The following is a 14,421-nucleotide window of genomic DNA, read 5'->3' on the forward strand; positions in this document are numbered from 1 at the left end:
TGGGCAGCATTGTTCACACAGTTTCTATCTATTCTGAAGATGAAAGGGAAAATGTTCAACAGATGGATGAACAGAACAGATTCAACAGATTTCTAAAGGCTACCATCCTTTGCTTTTTTTTGAAGCTACACATCTGTCGGATATGATTACAACAATCCCCTACGGGGTGAAACATAAGAAGCTTGCCTCGGACACCAAAATCTTGGCCCAACAGCCCACTTGGGAGTCATTTAGGATATGGCCTTTATGCGGTATTTCACAAGTTTAATGGCTATGGGAAGACACTGAGGCTGTCCAAAGGGATCTGGTATCATGGATCTTCCCTGGAAATTCTAGCTTCAGGATGACATGTGGAAAAATATTCTAAGCACTAAATCCTAAAACTCCTTTTCACAGCCTCACGCCTCGAAGTCTCTTGGGAAGCTTGAAAAGGACCCGCGGAGACACCCTCCATCTTTGCAAAGCGAAGCCTCGGTCGGTCGCAGAGGCCATTCAGGAGAGACGTGGGCAGGGCAGAGGAGTTTCCCTGTCTTCAGGGGGTCCAAACGAGGAAAGCTCAAGTATGCAATAAAGGAAGGCCAAAGTGAGAAACGACCCGAGACAAAATAGACTTGGTTCCTAGAATATTCTTTCCCTAACCTCGGTCGCATGCAGCATAGCCCCCAAGTTTCTGTGGTGCCTTGAAATGAGTAAGTGAGGCTTGCCTCTTAAACAGGGGGTGACTGGGTTCTCCTCTTCCCTACTGGCTCTTTTATTTCAGGTCCATGTGGCCCGAGGCAGACCACACCAAGGGCTTTGGCACTTTCACGTGGTGCATCTAAGGAAAAATCGAAACTGGTTTTTTTTTTTCCCCCCTCACTGATTTCTCATTCCTTCCTCTTCTTGTCTCTATAGCTGGCCACAGAGATTAGATCATACAGATTAGATCTTCAGCAGGACGGGGGAAAAGAGAACGTGGGAAAAGCTTTGGGGAGGTTTAGTAAGAGAAAAAAAGACTAAGGAAACACCTCCTCTGTGATCTCCTCAGTTCTTAGCAGTGGGTCTTTGGGTGCATCGTGGGACCACCCGAATCTCCGCTGTCCATCCCCACAGTATGTGGACAGTGTCGTCCCTTCGTCTGAGGCAGGGAAACTGAGACACTTGAGATCCCATCCAGCTCTGCCGTCTACGAGCAGCAGGCTTTGTTCTGGGCTCACACCCAGCCATTGTCTCTGAAGAACAAGTAAGCTGTCCTATCCGGACAGAGCCCACTGCTACCCATACTGCCTGGCCCCTTCCTCCTTGTCGATGCTGTGATTGGAGACAAGGCAAGTTCAAGACAAAAACTGGCGAGGCTTGCTTGTCTCCCCATAGGCCTCTCCAAACATTTCCTCTCGCTGTGGCCTGGAAAGAAAGACAAGTGGCCTTTTCTCCCCCGCCCAAACCCCCCCCCCCGCCCCGCCCTGCCCCACTTCGGTCTCCAGAGGAGGAGGCACAGTCAGAACTAACGACGTGGCCAACCAATACAGCAAATTTGAGCTCCCAAGATTCCTTTCGGGGCAGAGATGGAGAGCCTGGATTCCCAGATGGACAAGGTCCACACCACTGCTCTGCTGTTCGGAGCAAGGCAGCCTAGCCTTCCAGTCTCCCCCAAAGGTAGAAGGCAAGCTAGCAGAGGCTGGAGCCAAAGGGGAGGCAGAGACAAAGGAGCCTTTCTTAAGCAGAGTGACCTTCCGTAAGTCACTTAACCCTTCCATGCCCCTTGCTGTCATGGGACTCGAGTCGTGATTTATTGGTAACAAACGTTTCAGTTGCTCAATGAAAAGTAATGGAAAAAGGGTGAACTCGTAGAGTTATCCTACTATGGAAACTTTGTCCATTCAAAGGCAGGTTACAGAGTGGCCTTTATTTTAATTGAAAAGCATCTGGAAATTGAAAAGCCCGGTTGGCCCAGGGCCTCCCTGCAGAGTAATTGATGCATGTCGCTTGGCCATCCTCTCTGCTCCCTCAGCGGGGACTCTGGGTGGGGGGTGGGGTGGGGGAGTGGGGATGGCCTGGGCCTGGTGCACTTTTGGTGCCTGGAGCAGATAAGCCCTCAGGCACAGGCTAACCCCCCCACCACAGACATTCTGGGGGCTGCTTCTGCACACCATCTCCACTGAGTCCACGCCCCTCTGCGCCAGGCCTTGGGGTCTTGGGCTCTGCTGACTGCGTCCTGCCCGAAGGGGATCTCGACTTGAAGCTCGCATAATTCCCGGAGAGATGGTTAGAGAACCCGGTGCCAGGGTGCGTTCCTGCATTCCCTGACAGCAAGCACTGATAGCAAAAACATTTCTAGATAACATCTTGTGACTGGATTTTTATGTGAGCGACATGCCGCTGGGCCCTGCTCCTCGCAGAACACAGAATGACTGGACGGAATGGAACGCTCTTTAGAGGGGGAGACACAAAACCTGGCTCATCCCTGACTGTGGCTTTAAGGAGGCCCATTCTCTGGTTTGGGCCTCAGTGTGTCCTCCTCGGGAGAAAATGGATCCATGGGTCCTGGATGGAGCTGTTCACAGGCTCTTCCGTGCAAGGGCAGCATAGAAGACCCATTCCAAGTATGGGCGGCCGGGGTTTGAATTCTGACTCCACTGCTTCCTACCTGGGGGGCCCTGGGCAAATTACTAACCTCTCTGGGTGCCTCAGCTTCCCCATCAGTAAAATGGGAATATTAAAATTCCTATTGCACGGGTCAGATGAGTTAATATTGGCAAAGTACTTAGAACAGCAGTAGCAAGGGCAACCGTAAGCGTCTGTCACACAAGTAAACTTGTTCAAAATGAAGATTTCCAGACCCCGCCCTGAGAGATTTTGACTGAGTCCGTCTGAAAGGGGGCTTGGCAATATGGATTTTTAAAAGGCACTCTGGGTGATTCTGAAGCCCAGACACGAGATGGTCCCTAAGCATCCAAGCTGTGTACAGGGCGATGTCATTTTACTTAACAAATATTGACAGAGGGACCATCCCATGCCAGGCACTGTGCTAGGTGCTAGAGATACACCAGTGCCCAAGTCAGATGTGAACCCCACCTCAAGAAACTCAACTTCTAGCAGAGACAGACTGTAAACAAGTAACCGTATAAATACTCATTCATTAAATACCTGATATAATTTCAGAGAGTAATAAGTGCTCTGAGAGAAGCAAGAAAATAAGGCAACTGTTGGGGTCCTACTTTTGTGAGAGTAATCAGGGAGGCCTCTTAGAGGAGGTGATAGCAGCTGAGAACCCATATATTACTCTCTAGGGGAAGAGCTAGTGCAAAGGCCCTGAGGTAGGGATAAGCTAAAAGGGCTCAAGAAACAGGAAGAAGACCAGAGTAGTTGGAATGTGGCAAGTGAGGGTAAGAATGGTAGAAAATGAGGTTGGAGGGGTAGGGGGAACTAGATAATGGGACATGGTAGAGTGTTTGCATTTTAAGAGGACTGGAAAACCACTGAGGGTTTTAAGCTGGGGTTAGGGGAAATGTTCTGATTCAGGCTTTTAGAAGATAGATTTGTCTCCTGTGTTGGTGGTGGGTCAGGCAAGAGATGGCTATGGCTTGGAAAAGGATGGTACTGTCACGGGTGCTGAGAAGCGGTCAGGCCCTGGATTTGACCATGAAGCCAACAGGATCTGCCAATGGATCAGACGTGGGGGAGAGGGAGAGAGGAAAATCCAGAATGCCTCCCAAGCTTTTGGCGTGAGCAACTGGATGGCAACACCATCTCTCCCTTTCCACTGGCTGGAGTCCCCAACTGTCCCTACATGCGTGCCCTGCTGCCACACTTCGCCCCCCACATGGCAGCCAGATCAACCTTCTCAAAATGCCAATCAGGCCAGGTCACCCCCCTAATCTCTAGACCTCAGTCCACTGCTTTCCTATCACACCACGGAGAGGTCTGGTTTCTGCAGTCTCTCCAAACATTTCCAGCCATACTCACTCCCTATGCAACTGTCCCCGTAGCCTCTTTCTCAAACATGCCAAGAAGGGGCCTTTCTAAAGGCCTTTGTGCCTGCTGTTCCCTCTGCTTCTAGTACCTCACCCCAGACCTTCTCATGTCTTTATTATGCAACTGTCTACAATCTAGTACAATTCCCATGAGATCAGGGACTTCGTTCTCCATGGTGTCCCCAACTCCAGGACACCCCTGGTGCAACGTGGGCATGGTGGGTTGAATGAGAACAGTGGCACCCTAAAAAGCAGATAGATGTCTATACCCTAACCTCAGGAATGTGTGAACGTGATCTTCTTTGGAAAAAGAGTCTTTGCAGATACAATGAAGAAGTTAAATATCTTGATATGAGATCATCTTGGATTATATGGGTGGGTCTGAAATCCAGTGACAAGGGTCCTTACAAGAGACACACAGAGGAGAGCCACAGAGAAGAGGAGACCTTGTGAAGACAGAGGCAGACACTGGAGGGACACAGCCCACAAGCCAAGGAAGGTCTGGAGCGACCATAAGGCGGAAGAGGCAAGGAAGGATTCTCTTCCAGAGCCTTTGGGGAGAGTGTGGTCCTGCTGACACCTTGATTTAGGACTTCTGGCCTCTAGAACTGCAAGAGAATACATTTTTGTTGTTCGAAGCCTTACTGAGTTTGTGGTAATTCGTTACAGCAGCTACAAGAAATGGATACAGTAGGTGTGAATTGCTGTATAACATAGGAATGAATGAATGAATGTGGGCAAGAATGAGATGGGAAGAGGGTAAGATCAGGAATCAGGAGTTTGGTGTTGGACATATTATCTGAGATGCCCATTGCATGGATAAGAGAGATGTCCAGTAGGTAGTGGATAGACTAGACAGGAGAGGTCAAATGTAGAGACATGTACTTGGAGACCATCAACCCCGGGGGCTAGATGGTATTCCCACTGGAAACAGAATAGCTTAAGTATTATAAAGTACTTAATACTTAATTACTTAATCTTAAGTAAGATTAAGAAGAAGGCTGAGGAGGAAACAGTTGCAGGGCCGGTTCTATCCGGCAGTGGTTCTCCATCTAAGGTGATTTTGCTACCCTCCCCCAGAAGGGGACCTTTGGCAATGCCTGGAGATGCTTTCGGTTGCCACAGCTGGGGTGGGGGGAATCCATGGGCATCTAGTGGCTAGAGGCCAGGGACACTGCTAAATGTCCTACACTGTACAGTACAGCCCCACAATGAAAAATTATCTGGCCCCAAATTGTCCTTAGTGCTGAAGATGAGAAACCCTGATATATAGAGACTGGCTTACGTCTCCGGGTTTGCTGTGGGTTTTTTCCTTCACTTATTTTGTGCTGCCCACACCCTTCTTTTTTAAAATTATGTTCAATTAGCCAACATACAGTACATCATTATGCATGCATTTTCTTTCTAAACTCTTATTTAGAAAAGATTCAGGGAAAAGATCCAGAGGTGGCAACCAACTCCCCACTACTAGTTTATTGTGCTGGACCTGGGGCTCCGTACTTCCTCTTACTAAGCTTCTGGGTTCTTTGGGCGGCTATGGGTGGTGGTGGGGAGTGGGGTGATTGCATTAACTGCTCTCTGAGCTTTCGGCCAGGCCCTAGAGTCTGCATGTCTGTTCTTGCCCCCAGTGAGAGGTAAATCATACTTGGGACAAGCCGCTGGGCAGAGTTTTCAGTGCTTGCTGACAAAGAGAAGAATGCAAGATACTTCCTAGTCCCAGAGACGGGTTTTTCTAAGACAGCCCCAATTTCAAACATCTATCCCCCTGGATCCCTAAAAGCATACACATGGGTACTTTTGTGTCCCAATATTTTGATTTGGAAAATTTTTTTCCGTAAGCCTGACAGAGCATGTACCAAGCGCCAGGCACAATTCTAAGCGTTATCACGTCATTCGGTCCACACAATGATCCTATGAGGTAGCACCACTATCATTCCCTTTTCTAGGTAAGGAAACTAGGGGTCAGAGGTTAAGCAACTTGGCTAAGGTCACACAGCCAGCAAGTGATCGAGCCAAAATGAAGACCAGGTTCAGCCAGACTGAAACATCTCAGCTACTCTGCCACCTGGCTTGTCATATCACATTTCAGTATGCCCTGGAGCTGTCGAGCAGCGGGGAGAGAAAAGGAGAAACAAGTCCCACCTCAGAGGTTAGTCATTTCCTGGACTCTGGAAGGGCTTCTGTATGAGCCAGTATTCTAAAAGGGGAAAATTCCTTCCCCTACCCCTACATCACTTGTTTGCGGCCTTTGAGAAAATGATGCGGCTCAAGGCTTGGAAAATCTGTTCTATACATGGGGCACTGGCTATAATTCTAGACTTTTCATTTGGCTGCCTTAATTAAGGCCAATAGCCAAGTGTCTGGCATTGCATTTTTAATTAGAACAGGGCACAGACATGGTGATGTGGGAGGCCATTTGAGAAGTCACTGGACCTCTGGTCATGGCTACTTCTTCCCTTCCTGAAGTCAGGATGAATCAAGCCTAATAGATAGAAAAGTGGAAAGGATTCCAGTGGCTGGAGGTCAATCCCTTCAACATACCAGGTTTCAAGGGCCTGAGACTTGCCCAGAGTCATACGAGCAGGTTGGGGGAAGAATTGCAATCAGTCTCCTGTGACCAGACCAGAAAAATTCTGCATGTCAAGAGGTCACTTCCTCTTCTCAGGGCCTGAAACTATATTAGCTGCTCATTGTTATTTCCACAGGCTCCCTGGGAAACTGAAAATTATTCTACCTTGAAGGAACCTACCAGCGTGATGACAATCAAATGAGTGGTAACTGCTTTGGTTGTTAAGAGGAGGAGATCCTCTTGGGAAGATGTCAGTGAGGAAATGAGGCAGCCTTAAAGGATAGTAAGAGAGAAAGGAGATGCTGCTCCAAGGGGGAATAGACTGAGCTAAAGGATGGACGTAGAGCTGTAATATACACAGTCTCAGTAGCGTGCACACACATGCGCACATTCATTAATTCAATATTTATAAAGCTCCTACTCTGTGCCAGGTTCTAGAGATATATCCCTTTAGGAGTCTCTGCACAGGAGCACAGATTTAAAAGAAGGTGAGCATTTAGCCCACTGTATTTACTTATATTTAAATTCAATTAATCAATATATAGCATATCACTAGTTTCAGAGAAAGAGTTCCGTGATTCATCAGAGGCACACAACACCCATTGCTCATTACATCAAGTGCCCTCATTAATAAACCCATTGCATTTAACCCACAGGGGGCAGAGGACTAGATGAAATGGCCTTGTGAAGTTGAAAACAAATAAAAATAAAAGAAAGCAACTACAACAAAATGGCAATAATAAGAATGGGAATGAAGAAGGCAAAAGATGAAATAATGCGACAACAAATGGAAGCCCCCATGAATGCAGAGATGTTTCATTCACCGACAACTCCAGTGTGCCAAGCACAGTACCTAGGACACAGCAGGAACTCATAACAGCATTTGTTGAGAAGAAAATGAACATGACAATAGCAGCAACAACATCATCATGGTTGGAACTAGGTGGCTGACCAAAAGATCATGAAGAAAGGACTCCAATCCCAGTTTTTGGCTTAGTTCCTTCTCCATTTGGGGTATTAATTTCCCAGGGTGTGCAAAAAGGTGCATTTTTCTCAGATATGTATTTCAAAAATATTGCATAAATGACATTGTGTCCTTACCACTGCACTGTATCAAGAGGCACATTATGCAAGTGTGCTTGATTGTGGATATTAAGTTTGTAATTTCAAAGGGGAAAACATAATTTAACAATGGAGAAATCAGGAAGACACCAACATAAGCAGGAAACCAAACGAACATACCCTAGCATTTCAGCATGTATTGATGACCATGGCCTAAATCCATTAGTAAGATGATGTTTGCAAAATGGTGATCTGCTAATTCTGTGATTTCTTCTGTATTTGTTGGCACTCTTCTGGGCAAAGTGATTTTTAAGGTCCTTTCTGACTCAGATGTTCTGTGTTTCTATCACTAAACCTGATTTCACTTATCTGGTAGCAGGGACGTTGGAGAGGAGGGCCATTAACTAATGAAGCTCTTCATAGAACATCTGTATGGGGCATGGAGCCCAGGCTGCTGAGCCAATGAGGGAGGCAAGCAAGCTCAGATGGATTCTGAGGTGCTCAAGGAGGAAGGAAGAACCATTTGGTCAAATGGCTCCTCTTGTCCTGATCAGAGTTACTGAAGCCTGGCCTTGCCACGGGTGACTCAAGTGCTTCCCTATTCGCTCTTGACTCCAGGATGCAAACTACTCAGATGGCCCAAAAGGAATGTCCCGTACATCCCTGTAAAGCCAAGCTCAGACAGTAAAGGAAGATGAAGTAAAAGGGCATATGAACTCTTCAATTGTGACAAGATGTCATTTTCATCCTTGTTCAGTTCATAAGTGGTAGAGAAAAGGCCAGGAAATATGTGCAGTATTCTTTTGTGTGTGATTTACTTGTTCAGTTTCTATACTTTCTTCTTTTCCTCCGTTTCTAAAATTTTCCATGAAGTCCCAGTACACTAAGAAAAATCAAGGGGTACGTTGACTTCAAAATTTTCATTCTTCCTCTGACTGAAGCTGCAAAAATGATTTTTGGGGTGTGGGTTCAGCAGTGAAATGGGATTTGGCTTAGTTCAGCAGGCCCTGGAATCATCCCAGAACTTCCACGGTCATGTCTCACACCATCTGCAGAGACCTTAGAGATGTCAAGCTACAGCACCCTTTCCCCATCATTGTGGGCCTACCCACTCACTCTCCCTGCCATCGTAAATAGCAAAAATGGGGAGGTTGGTTTCAGAAGCTGGTTCAAATGGACCCACTCAGAAAAGTCTAGAATCTAGGCCCCTTTTCTAGAAGAATTTCTAGTCTGTTCTCACCACATGATGGCACAAAGATCTGAGTGTCACACATCTTTTCCACCAAAGATTGCCAGAGGTTTGCAAACAGTGGCCTTGTATCACTTATCTTTCTCTGCTTCTCATCACAGACTAATTCAGCCCAGATTAAAAACAGATGATAGGGCTGGCTTTTGATGAAGTCAATGATAGGGTTCTTCCAGAGTCCTGTCCATAATACTGAGCCCAAACATAGAGTACCTATGTGACTTGTGAAATACTGAAAACCATCCATGGTTGCTATTGTGGCAAGAGGCTTGGAAGGATGTTTATTCTCCCAAGGAGGGCCTCCTGCTTCTGGAGCTGCCACAAGTCAACAATGGGTTTATGCTCTCTTGGTGCCCACATCAATCTGTGTGGGTACCATGTTTAAGGCCTGAAAATTGAGTTGGGTATCTGCAATCATGTAGGCCTAGATCAAAAGGGAAATCTAATTTGGCATGCCCATTACAGGCAAGGTGACAGAGGCCCCTTGTGTGTTGCCTGTCTGGACTGCCCTGGGTTGAAATGCTCTGTCAGAAAGAGAGTGATCTTCTGCCACCATTATGAGAAGCTGGCCACATCAAATGATGGTCAATCTTGGACTAGAATTGGGCAGAGGGGTGGAGTGGGAGAAAAGGACTAAGGATGGGACTTCTATATAACATGTAAGAGATTGGGTCTATTTACCAAGGCTTATCAATAGTGTATATTGAGTTCCAAGGGAAAGGAGCCCACCTGGTGCTATGAATATTCCCCCATCACCCTCAACAGAAAGATCCCTTTTTGCATATTTCAGTCTGATCCCCAACTACATGAAGGCAAATGAATGTCCCTCTAAAACTTCTCATGGGAACTCAGGATCTGGCATCATTCAGGAACTACGAGTTCTAGGGATTAAATCTCATTATCTCTTCAATAGTCAGAATATTATCCAATGCCCTGCCATTAAAAAAGATACTGTAATTGGTCTCTGCTTTGATCTAGTGTCTTCTCACGTACACTCTTGCTGCCAACAAACTGAAAATCTCAGTATTTCCCCCCAGTTAACTTCTAGGGAGACAAGTTGTATGTCTAGGAAGACAAGATACTTGCTACTACCCTACTGAGTACATTTGTTCTTGCTCGGCCACTTCATGCAATGATCATCCACCAGCTGACAGATTAACCATCCTTGGGTCAGGTGCCCACCCATGACCTAAGAAGTCACCACTCTAGGGGCGCCTGGGTGGCTCAGTTGGTTGAGCGGCTGCCTTCGGCTCGGGTCATGATCCCAGGGTCCTGGGATCGAGTCCCACATCGGGCTCCTTGCTCAGCGGGGAGCCTGCTTCTCCCTCTGCCTCTGCCTGCCTCTCTGTCTGCCTGTGCTCACTCTCTCTGACAAATAAATAAATAAAATCTTAAAAAAAAAAAAAAAAGAAGTCACCACTCTATTTTCAAAGAATAGTCTAGGGCCATTTTCATCAGCAAGGGACTATGGACCACGTAGTTTCCCTTAGAAGGAAATGGTGGAAAGGCAGACTTGAACTGGCATGTCTGGTCTAAGATTTCTGACAGCATAATGGCTGAGAAGGAGAGATGATTAAGGCCCTGTCAGATACCACTTTGTGTCAGAATGTGAGATGGCCACCTATTGCTTTGCCTAAAGCTGGTCCTAGGCATGTTCTTCAAATCCCGTAGAGTCGATGCAGGGTCCTTACTGACGTGGAGTGTGTAGGAGATGGAGAGTTTCGCCAGAGCTTTTCTATTGATAGCAGAAGGTGTGGTGGAGACTAAAGGGCTTTTTGTATCTTGGAAGGCTGCCTAGCCCCCCAGAGGGCCTCAGCAGAGCAGCTGCCATTCTCTACAGAGGAGTAACTTTGGCCCTGCTCAGTGAGTGGCCACGTATCATGTGCCCTTCCTGAGGAACGTGCTCCGACTTGTGTCTCCTGCTATATTTGGGCTATTGAAAGTAGCCCCAGCAGAAACTAAACACCTGCAGCCTTGAGTGGTAACCCCCAGCGTTCCTTGTACTGGGCCTAGCACTAGACACAGGAATCCCTTCTCAAATTCCTCACCCCCATGCCACCATCCTTTCTCTTAGGTTAGTTCCCGAAATAGTGCCCATGAGGGGCCCCAGGCTGGTGGATGAGGGGGGAGGTGAAGCATGGAAATACGTGGAATATGGCAGGCTGGAGGAAGTGGAATCTTTCCCTTTTTTGGTCAAGACTGGGAAAATAGTCATTATTTCATGTGAGTGGGAAAAACTAGAGTAGGGGAACAGGTAAGGTGCTCTGAGAGGAACTCAAACTTGGGCTTAAAAGCCAATTTTCCAAAACGCAGAGCTCACTAGGCTGTTTCAAGTCAGGGGAGTCTGTACACATCCTCTTCGATGAGGGAAATTCACCATGATCTACATTTGGTCCTGTGGGGGAGAGGGAGGTAGACGACAGCAGCTCTTTGGCACTCGAAAAGCTTGTGTCCCTTATCATGGCTTGTAGCTGATGTTTTCCCCTGCCTGGTAGCTAAGGAGTCATTTTGAGACAGACATCTGTTCAGCAATCTGAGAGCCCCAGACAGAAGACGGAGACATTCATTTTCCTTTACTCATAGTGCAGAGGCCAGGGAGGACTGATTTTGTGGCAGTATTCCATCCTGGCCTGGACTGCAGCTGATCTGGAAAGAACAATCCAGGATGACACTTAGGCACTATCCAAACGGCCTTGGATTACCAAGTGAGTCCCAAAAGCCAGCTAAGAGAATACTTTGGAACCTGAAATGGATGTAGGCCAAGGGGTCCTTAATCGGAGGTCTGCTGTTGATAAAATTACAATGCGGTGGAGTGGAAGAATGCTCAGCCAGGAGTCAGGACATCTGGGTTCTAGCCCACAACTAACTCACTGCATGACCTTGAGCAAATCCATCTCCTTCTCTGAGCCTCTCTGTCCTGCATCTGTGCAACTAGGGGTAGAGCTAGATGAGTTCGGAGTTCCTTTCCGGCCCTATCTTTCTATGGTTTGAAGATTAGGAAAGTTGGTGGGCAAGAGTATCTCTTGCAGGGTACAATGCCAAAGTCAGGGTATACCAAGGTGGGCAAAATTGTAGGTTTAACTTTTTATTGAAAAGTAAATAAACATAGAAGAATGCCTTTCTCTGGCTAAACATCTCCCTTCATTTCTGCCAGCCATCTTGTTGGGCACAGGGAGGACGAGGTGAGAGAGTATGAAATATTCAGTATGAGCCCTGTCTGCGGCTGGACAAATTGCTTTGAGACCCAGCCCTTCTCAATGTAGGTCAGCAGTGGTCAGCTTCCCCAAGGTAGGCCAGCCCTTTCATTAGTACTATATTTTTTTTAAAAAAATCCCTCCTTCAGGTTCCTGCAAATCATAGGCAGAAGACAAAGGGTCTTGGTTCGAGCTCTGCATTGGTCAACCATGCAGACAGCCATGTGCTCAGGACCAGTGCTGACCCTTCATGAGTTTGGAAAGGAGCTTAGTCTTCTCTTGGTTGCCCTCTTCCAGAGCCGCAACTACAGGCTGGTCCTCACCCCTTCTCTTCTTCAGCATGGCCAAGAGTCATGGTGTTTAGCCTTCATCTTGGAAACCACTGGGATGAATTAACCCCAATTAGAATTGGGCAGTAATTCAAGAAGAAACAATAGCCTACTCTTTCAGAGGACTTACAATCTAACAGGGGGATGAGTGCAAATCATAAAGCTTTCCCAGTGCCCCTCTGATTTTATGCCACTCTTAAGAGTGATATATCACATCCAAATGGCCAACAGACACATGAAAAAGTGCTCAACATCACTTGGCATCAGAGAAATACAAATTAAAACCACAATGAAATACCACCTCACACCTCTCAGAATGGATAAAATTAACAAGTCAGGAAATGGCAGGTGTTGGCGAGGATGCGGAGAAAGGGGAACCCTCCTACACTGTTGGTGGGGATGCAAGCTGGTGCAGGCACTCTGGAAAACAGTATGAGGGTTCCTCAAAAAGTTGAAAACAGAGCTACCCGATGACCCAGCAATTGCCCTACTGGGTATTTACCCCAAAGACACAAATGTAGTGATCCGAAGGGGCACCTGCATACCAATGTTTATAGCAGCAATGTCCACAACAGCTAAAGGGGCACCTGCATACCAATGTTTATAGCAGCAATGTCCACAACAGCCAAACTATGGAAAGAGCCCAGGTGTCCAGTGACAGATGAATGGATAAAGAAGATGTGGTATATATACACACAATGGAATATTATGCAGCCATCAAAAAAAGAAATTTTGCCATTTGCAATGACATGGATGGAACTAGAGGGAGTTATGGTAAGCGAAATAAGTCAATCAGAGAAAGACAATTATCATATAATTGTGGAACTTAAGGAACAAGGCAGAGGATCATAGGGAAAAAGAGGAAAAAATGAAACAAGACAAAATCAGAGAAGGAGATAAACCATAAGAGACTCTTAATCTTAGGAAATAAACTAGGAGTTGTTAGAGGGGCAGAGGGTGGGAGGGATGGGGTGGTGGGGGATGGACACTGGGGACAGTATGTGCTATGGGGAGTGCTGTGAATTGTGTTAAGACTGATGAATCACAGACCTGTACCCCCGAAACAAATAATATATGTTAATTTTAAAAATTAAAAAAATAAGAAAAAAAGAGTGACATATCAGCAGAAAGAGATTATGAAAGGGATATTGGCATTAAGTTTCTGTCACAGATCATTCATAGAAGGAGCTAGATAGAAACCAAGTGCAAATTCAAAATCATTTGCAAAGCCCAAGGAAAATGTGTTATACTTTCCTCATCTGAAATCATCTGCAGAGTGACCATAAACTTCTTGTCAAATCAAAACTCTGCCTTGACCCATGTCAAGGGTAGAAGACGTCTTTCTACTTTCTTTTAGACCATCCATGGAGTCTGTCTTAGGGGGTAGATTGAAAGTTTTCTGGGAAGTTCCTTGCTTAATACAAGATGTGAGATGAGAGTCTACTGTTTGCTATGGTCAATGTGGCTACTTTGGCTAGCTAGGTTATGCCCCTTTCTTTCCTCCTACTCTTTAACCAAGAGCGATATAGTAGAACCAGCACTGGACTTGGGCTTTTGCCTTAGTGGAATTTATTGAACCTCATTAAGTTTCACTTTCCTGATCTGTACATGGAGGGAAATAATAGTTACTTACCTCACAAGTCTGAGGACTAAATGAGATAATGCATATATAAAGCACATAGTCCAGTGTCCATCTGGCATGCTGTCAATTCTCAATCCACAGTAGTTATTATTAGTGTCAGAAAGGCCTCACGGGGGGCGGGTGTGTATGCTGTGTGGTATCTCTGGGCACTTGGAGTAAGCCTGTGGACTACTGAAAGTCATCATGAGGAGAGAAACAGAAGACACAAAGAGAGGTGAAGGGGCTAAAGGGAAACTTCACTTGTTTCCCTGATGACCAGCCCTGACCCCAGGAAACAAGTTTAGGAGAAAAGGCTCCCACAGTCCTCTCTGTAAATGTGGCCAGAGCAAACTGTTTCCCCTACTGCTTTCTGAGAGAGTGCACGACACCATGTGCTAAACCTGTTGTTTCCTCTAACTTGGACATTTTCCATTCATTTGACTCCTA

This window comes from Martes martes (assembly GCF_963455335.1).
Source record: "Martes martes genome assembly, chromosome: X".
Taxonomy (NCBI): Eukaryota; Metazoa; Chordata; class Mammalia; order Carnivora; family Mustelidae; genus Martes; species Martes martes.